The sequence below is a fragment of the Megascapheus bottae genome, chromosome 18, assembly GCF_031878675.1.
Source record: "Megascapheus bottae isolate mThoBot1 chromosome 18, mThoBot2.hap1, whole genome shotgun sequence".
Classification (NCBI taxonomy): domain Eukaryota; kingdom Metazoa; phylum Chordata; class Mammalia; order Rodentia; family Geomyidae; genus Megascapheus; species Megascapheus bottae.
In genome coordinates this window covers 45,096,094-45,104,687 of record NC_143526.1, presented here as the reverse complement: position 1 = coordinate 45,104,687, position 8,594 = coordinate 45,096,094, and the positions used below count along the sequence as shown (strand labels likewise).

Genomic DNA, 8,594 nt, shown 5'->3' with positions numbered 1-8,594 from the left:
CTTCATTTGTCTAAAGAGTCTTACTAGGTCTTTACAAGGGCATATGAGTTATAGTACATTAAAAATCAGTGATACATTTAATACATTAAAAGTGAGGGAAGGGGTGATACTGTCCCAAAAGAAATGTACTCATTACTTGACTTACATAACTGTAACCCCTCTGTACATCACCTTTGTAGCAACAGTAAAATAAATAAATAATTTTAAAAGAAAGGTAATACTCGTTTGTGATATTTTCATATTATAATTTTATTTTAATGTCATTTTCAATGCTTGTGTGAATCCATTCTAACTTATACAATGGGATCTGTATGGGCAACTGGACTGTATTTATCTGGTTCCATTAGCGTTGATGTAGACATGGAACCACAGATAATCCAACTTGCTGGTTTTTCCAAATACTTAACCGATGGTTCATCCCAGTGCATTTATCTACCAATCTACCACTTCCCATGAGATCTGAAACACTGAAACAATCAAGTACTGCTATGTCATTCACACTAAGGTTGAGCTCTAAGTTTGGGTTTTTTTTTTTTTTACCTGTTTTTGCTCACACTACTTAAGCCACTGTATCTGCATTAGATGTTGTAATACCTGGTAGATCTGGTTCTCCTTGCCTTTTCAAAACTTTCCTGGTGATCTTCACTTCTGTCTCCTTCCAAAGAGCATTAGGATCACTGGCAGGTTCCCAGAGTGTCCTACAAGTACTTAGACTGCAAGTCCGTTAGCCTCATTAGGAGAATGGCTAGCACCATCAGAACATCCCAGCTTCCTGCCCAGAGTGTGCTTCCTTGTGTTCAGGCTCCCTGAGCTCTGGAGAGTGTTCATAATTCCTTCTCTGTTGGCTCACTATGTTTCTTAAGGTGGTCTTCCTGGATATTTGACATCTTGAGCTATTCTGGAAAGAAATTTTCTCTACTGTTTATAGGTGATTATTGCTGGGTTTTAATTATTGCTGGCATTAATTTTATATTTTCCAACTCATTTTTGAGTAAAATATTTAAAATGTCACATTAATTTTCAAATATATCACAATTAGCCCGGGAAAATTTAAGCAAATATAAAACCGATGCTATGTGCTCACCGATTGTATGAAAAATGCAAAAACCTAAATGTATTTAAAGTCAGGGGTTCATACCTGTTAGCTATTCAGAAAAACAGATCAGAGGATCACAGTTCAAAGACCGAATAGATAGAAAAGTCAGTAACACTCCAGCTCCAAAACATGCAACAAAAAAAAAAAGCCTGGAGGCACGGCTTAGGTAGTAGAGCACCTGCTGAGAAGCAAGCCAAGTGAGAGTGAGTATGAGGCTCTGAGTTCAAGCCCTGGTACTGGGATGCATAGATAGATAGATGGATGGATGGATGGATAGATGGATGGATGGACGGACGGACAGAAGACAGACAGACAGACAGATAGTTAGATAGATAGATAGATAGATAGATAGATAGATAGATAGATAGATGCATACATACACATATGTGCAAACATACATAGATGATGGATAGAGAGATGATAGATACACAGATATATGACAGATCGACAGCAATTTGGAGCTAGCTCACTTTATTCCGACTTCTATGTGATGCCATTTGAGGACATGAGAAACTACATACCTCACTTTCTATGACAGGCTTTACCTATATTATTACTCTTAGAAAACAGACTACAGGTGTGCACTGTCTAATTTCCTTGTTTTTCACAGATTCTCAGTGCTGCCTCTGGTTCCCTCTGGTCAAATGAACCTCAGGTCGGTCATAAACATTCTCATCAGTGTTTAGGGCAACATACAATCCATAAAAGGGAGTATTTCCTGGTAGGGTGTGGGTTTTACTGCCCAGCTCTAGCTCTTAGGAAAATTTCTTTCTTTACTTTCTTCCTTAATGGATACAGTACATACATTTGTCAACTATTTCTTTGATGAAAAATGGAAATAGAGCAGAGAGGATTTTAGTACACTCTGACATTAAACAAACTAGAAACACACAAGGAAAGCAGTAGGCAAGGGTGAGCTGGTTATTCCCTAATCAATCATGCGGACACTTTTTCTAATAGGGCCACGCACTGATTTAGTCAGAACATATGGCTCAACATTTTTCTTCTCCCTCAGCCCTAGGCCCAGCAAGCAGCTGTTCTCTCAAATGAAGGCACTCTGAGCTGCAGGCACAGCCCTGCTTCCCTTCGCTCTCTCTCCCTAGCCAATTTTCACCTATGCCCTTGAGTTCTTCCTGATTTTCAGTCCTTTGTGTTATGCCTTACATGTTCAAATTGTTGTGAACCATCTAGGTTCATCAACGGTTCACATTCTTGTTGGCCTAGTAAGACCAGCCTGCCTGCCTTCTTTCCTTCCTACCAAGTGTGTGTGTGTGTGGGTGTGTGTGGGTGTGGGTGTGTGTGTGTTGCTATGGTTTGAACCTAGGGCCTCATAATCCCTAGGTGGTCACTCTACCACTTTGAGCCATGTCTCTATCCTTTTCAAGTAGTTATTTGAGTTATTACTTTTCAGGCAGGGCCTTGCACTTTTAACAGACTGGCCTAGACTGGGTTCTTCCTAACTAGTTACATCCAAGTAGCTAGCTGACAAGTATTATCACACCACATGTATTTATTAAGACAGGGAACCAGATGTAGTGTAATCCTAGCTACTCAGGAGGCTGGAATCTGAGGATAATGGTTCAAGGGCAGCCCGGGCACAAAAGAACCTCTTATTTCTAATTAACCTCTAGAAAATGGGAAGTGGCTGGAGAGTAGGGCAGTAGCCTTGAGCTGAAGAGCTCAGGGACAGTGCCCAGGCCTAGTTCAAGGCCCATAACCCCCCCCACACACACACACACACACAGGGGCTCAGTAAATTTTTGCCCTTATTGGCCCCAAGTCATAATTCTCTCAATCTCTGCCTCCCAAGTAGCTGGGATTACAACCATATGCCACCATACCTAGTGGCTTGCCATTTCTTCAGTTCTTTAACAGATGCTTCCTGAGTGCCTGACTTGTTGCTAGGACTGTGGTGGTGTACGGCACTGGTTACACATGTGAACAGACAGTTCATATGTGCTGTCTCACCATAACTGAGCTCTCACAGGCCTCTAGTACTGTGCAGCAATCTCAAATGTGATCGCTTTACTATCTACTTCATTCAAATATCTTCTGGCAGATTTCTAGCACAATATTGGATGCATACAGTGGTCCACAGGCTGTCCTTTCTTTCCATGGATTAAGAGGCACACTATGGTTTGGTTTGTTTGGGAGAAGAGTTATGATTTGAACATGCAATGTCACCAGCAAGCTCCAGTTCGGAATGTTTGCTTCCTGTGCTGGTGGCATTATTTGGGGGAGGTGATGAGAACTGTGAAAGGTGGTCCCTGGGATATGCCTTTGAACACTCTTCTGTCTCCCTGGTCTCCTCACTCACTGTTTCCTTCCCTAAGAAGTGAACAGTGGCCTCAACCACCCTTTCCAGGTTCCATGGTGCTCTGGCCACGAGCATGGAGCCAAGAAATCATGGACTGAAACCTCTGAAACCATGAGCTAAAATCAATAATACCTCCCTGGAAGCTGCTGCCTCTGTGTCACCTCTGCCTAAGTGTTGTTCGGGATGACACTGGATTTTCAGTTTGATATGCCTGGACAGCCAATCATGATCTAGTTCAATCTTCCTTCCCTGAAATGAGTGGGCTGATGAATCTGACCACGCTGGAGAAGGGGGTCCAAATGCATGATGACCCAGCCCCGTGGTCTTGGGAGACATCAGCTATTCTTCTTCTGGAGTTTCACTGTCCCACCATAGCTTTCACTGTCCCACCCACCTTTGGCTGCCAGTGCTCCACCTCTAGGAGTTAACAGCACATTCCTGGAGGGGCCACGCCCATCCTCCAGCCTCCCAGGGCGAATGCTGATCAGCAGCTGACTTCCCTTCCACCCTTCTACCCTCTTGTGCTTCTTTGTGTTGTACATATAATGTTACACTTTTGTGTGTGTGTGGAGGGGGGGGTTTCCTAGGGCTTGAACTCAGGGCCTGGGTATTGTCTTTGAGCTTCTTTTGCTCAAGGCTAGTGTACTACTACTTGAGCCACAGCTCTATTTCTGGTGCATGATTGGGGGGGGGAATATATTAGAGATAAGAGTCTTCCTGAGGACTTCAAATTGTAGTCCTCAGATCTCAGCCTCCTGAATAGCTAGGATTATGGGCATGAGCCAACAGCGCCACTTCCCAGGCCCTCCTTATCAAAGGATTGGTGCAAGAAAGTTGAAGGAGGGAGGTGAGAATTTGATCCTTTGACATTGTGGACAAACTCAGTGTTTTAGGAAAAGGGTTGTAGCCATCCTTATTCTCTCCCTGGTTATTTATACTATTGAACTGTTCATACCTGCCAAGTCACAAGATGAAGGTAAGCAAGCACACACCATGCAGAGAGGAGTTGCTTGAAACTGTCCCGGGCCGATAGGCAGCTTCCTATATCCCTATTGCCAAGATCCCTCTTGGATGTGAGGAACGGGGAAGAGGAGCCTCTCCCCTGCAAGGCCTGCCTCAGTTTCTAGATTGGTCCCTCTGCTTTGGCAAAGCAGTTTGCCTGCAGCCAAATGGAAGGCTCTGCCAAGCTCTGGGCCAAGAGCCGTACCTCTGTCCTCTATTGTAAACTTAATTATGCTTCTCACAAAGATGATTGTTGGCTTACAGATTGCAATTCGCTCCACCTTGATGGCATGAAAGACTTAGTCGGCCCAGGATGGGGCCATAGCCACCAAACAGCAGGTGACACTTCAAATCAGAACACTCTCTGTAAGGGATAGAAAAGACGAAATCCTGGCTCCATCTGCCTCCTCTGACTGGTGCTGAGAGGGGTTTCAGGTGGTCTGTTGCTGGGCACGAGCAGGCCCGCCCCTCCACATCTCCTGATGTTGAAACATACGCACCAAGCAATCCTACATCATCTGAATGAATGCAACACAGAAGATTTTGAGAAGCTACTTCAGGCCCTACATACAATGATGACACGTTTATTATCTCACTTTTCTTATCTTCTGGCCAAGTTTTATGTCCCTGTTTGTGTGTAAGTCTTTTCATGGTAAAAAGCTTTTAGCATAAAAAAAAATTTGCTATAGATTACTTATTTATGGAAGGCGGCTAATAAGGAAAATTGATTTAGCTTAAGAAATGATCCTTCCTTTCTCAGGATGAGGAATTACTGAAATAGCCAAAGCTCTCTCGGGAGGAGAGATTCATTTCTTAGGACAGGAAGCTAGGAATGAGCTGGTTGGATATTGAGATAAACAGAAGCAGAGGGGAAAGAAAACTAATACAGATAGAACGTTCTGTGTGACAGGTCCTTGAATCCTTCAATCACTAATGGAATCCAAATTGAATTTGACTCTAGATTCTTGCTCCATTAGAAGTCATGTGAGACTCTCACAGGGGCACTGGAGGGTGGGTGGGACACCCATAGCCCAGGCCCCAGAACCTGCTTGCTTTCTGTCTTTCCTTTGTGGCCAGTTGAATTCCCAAGGAAGGAAAGCCAGGAGATATGTGGGCTCAGCATGGGCTGTACTGGTTTGCTTCTCTGGCTCACTTGTTGCATGAAGGTCACAAGGACCAGAGGCAAAAAGAGGGGTTTAGAAGGAGGGAGTCCTAAAAATGATACCCTCCTCCCCTCTATGCCTGTACTGCTCTCAGCACTCAGTACACCTTGCTCTTACCCGACCTCCATGGGTAACCAAAGCTTAGAGTTTGAGAAAGCCTCATTTCTAGTGTGACATTGGTAGCCAAAGAGTCCACAGAAACTGAATCCACATAAAAATAACACCAAAATGTCATAATGCATTGTGAAAAGGAGAACACAGCTTTATCCTGACTTGATCCTGAAACACGGAATTCACAATTAGCTAACAGTTTAACAAAAGGAATACCAGAAAGCTGGAATGTGGTTTCCTTGGAGCAGGGGATAAGAGAAGAATGGTATAAAAATGGAGACTGGAAGGGTGGGCATACACACACACAAAGTGCCAGTGGCTCATGCCTATAATCCTAGCTCTTCAGGAGGCTGTGATCTGAGGACCGTGTGTATGATGGGTTTGCATGTGCATGGGCACATGCCAATGCTGGGCTTGAACTCAAGACCTCACACTGCCACTCAGCCATTTCTGCTCAAGGCCTTTGCTTTCACCTTTTTGCTGGTTAATTGGAAATAAGAATCTCAGATTTTTCTTTTATTTTTTAATGGTTTTATTTGGTCCTGGGGCTAGAACTCAGGGCCTAACCACTGTCCTTGGGCTTTCTCAAGGTTAGAGCTCCACTACTTGAGCCACAACACCACTTTCAGTTTTTTCTATGTATGTGGTACCGAGGAATGGAACCTGTGTTTTTGTGTATGCTAGGCAAGCACTCTACCACTAGGCCACAGTCCTGGCCCAAGAGTCTCAGGATTTTCTGCCTAGGCTGGCATCACACCATAAGGCTCAGATCCAGCCTGCTGAGTAGCTAAGCTAGTATGATAGGCATGAGCCACTAGCACACAGCTTTAATTTTTTTGAATTTTTTAAAAATTTATTATTAATTTATTATGCTACATTTGGACAAAACATATGTAATAAATTTGTGAGTAAAATGTCATTACTGAATATACCCATATATGTATATACATGGTGATATATATGCACTTACATATTTTTATCTTAAATTAAAATTTAGAGTGTATTTATGAAGAAGCTGATTCTGACAAAAAAAAAAATTTCCTTCTACAATATTCACTGCAACTCAAACACACCTCTCAGGATAAATGTGTGGAGGTCTCCAAAGACCTAAAAGCTCTCCGAGAGCACTGCCATGCTAATATGCACCTATAGACAGTCAGATCTCACAGCCTCAGAGGCTCAGTCCCTGGAGACCGGTGCCCCCACAGACAGATGGAACATCCAGGTGTGACCTATACTGCTGGCCCGAGATATAAATGGGGATCCTCAATAGACCCCTGGTGACCAGTTAATGACCAGTTGGGATGCCTCACAGTACTCAAGAAACATCTTCAAGGTCATTATAAAGAATATTAAAGAAGTAGAGCTGTGGCTCAAGGTGGTAGGGGGCTGAGCTAACCTTGAGCAAAACAGCTCAGGGACAGGGCCCAGGCTCTTAGTCCAAGCCCTACAACCAACAAAATTTTTAATAAACTAATAAATAAATATAAAAATAGCCAGGCATTGGTGGTGGCTCTTATTTGTAATTCTAGCTACTCAAGAGGCTGAGATCTGAAGACCATGGTTCAAAGCCAGCCTAGGCAGAAAAGTCTATGAGACTGTTATATCCAATTACTACCAGAGAAAACTACAGTGGTAGAGCCCAAGCCTTGAGCAAAAGGAGCTCAGACACAGGGCCAGGTCCAGATTTCAAGCTCCAGGGCCTAAAAAATAAAACAAAAACAAAAAGAGAATATTGAAAAGGAATGGCATTGGTCAAAAGGTACTGTGTTCATAACCTTCTTTGTTGAGTGGCAATTCATTTGTACAACTACCTAAAGATAATTTTTAAGAAATGTTTTAAACTGAAGCCAGGCACTGGTTGTTCACACCTATAATCCTAGCTTCACAGAAAACTGAGATATGAAGATGGTAAGTTGAAGCCAGCCCAGGCAGGAAATATAATGTGACGCTTACCTCCAATACATTTACCAAAAAGCCTCTCGGGTCTCCTTGTTGTAGGCTGTTAAGGAGCTGGATCTCCAGCCCCTCTCATCCTTCCTCAGAGGTTGTCCGTGGTACCAAGAGCTCCAGCCTTCGGTTTCTTGATCTTCCTGGTACCTGTCCCCACCCTGACGCTAGCCAGAGATGGCTAAGTCACCTTCCTACCACAGTCCAGGAGTTCTGTGAGGAAGTTCACTGGAACAAAAGATGACTGCTCAGGACATGCGACAGTTCTAGAACAGAAACCCAAGACAAGCACCAAACACATCTCTTACCACTGCCGTCCTCCCCGTCCTCCAGTGACCTCTTCCAAGACAGCGGGTGGAGGGGATCAGAGCCTCCCTGCCCCGCGGCAGCGCCTCAGCCGTCCACCTGGGGCTGGAGCTGAGATGACCACTGCTCATGGGTGGGTGGTGCACAGAGCACAGCCGTTAGGCCGGGCAGGCGGAGCGGCCCTTCTTCTCAGAACTGAACAGAACAAGGGTCGCGAGCCTCACACGCCTCAAAAAGATGCGCGATTCTTAGGCAGTGTTCACTCCCGGGATTTGCCGTGTAAGGTTTTCAGAGCACAACTGGGCAGAGGCAGCCGAAAAGGTGGAAGCAATACCATGGGCGAAGGCGGATGGCGGTGCCACGCTGATACACACGCACACACACTGTGAAGTCAAGGAGTAGTGGAGCCAGAGAGACACACGCGGGGCAGAGCGGATGACAGTGAGCTAGTCGAGTGCAGAAATGCAGGCCGCCCCGGCGCCTTCCGGGCACGCGGTTCGGAGGACTCGAACCCGGGCCTGCGCGCGTGCGCGGCAGGCTCTCCGCCGCTAGGCCGAATTCCCGGCCCTTACCTGGGTTTTTATTTGTTTTTATCACTTAAGCGGGCTAAGGGTGAAAATGAGGGCAGTATTTCTCCGGAGGAGCGGCC

The 8,594-nt window shown here is 44.8% G+C and overlaps 1 long non-coding RNA gene across 1 annotated transcript; it reads right to left on the bottom strand.

The window, feature by feature from the left end:
• Nucleotides 1-283: 283 nt before the first annotated feature.
• Nucleotides 284-8,066, bottom strand: LOC150050665 (uncharacterized). Its single transcript, XR_016538740.1, has 3 exons — nucleotides 7,948-8,066; nucleotides 7,646-7,867; nucleotides 284-898 (listed from the first exon to the last, which is right to left on the bottom strand). It is a non-coding gene; the product is annotated as an uncharacterized LOC150050665 (long non-coding RNA).
• Between the last annotated feature and the right edge of the window lie 528 nt (nucleotides 8,067-8,594).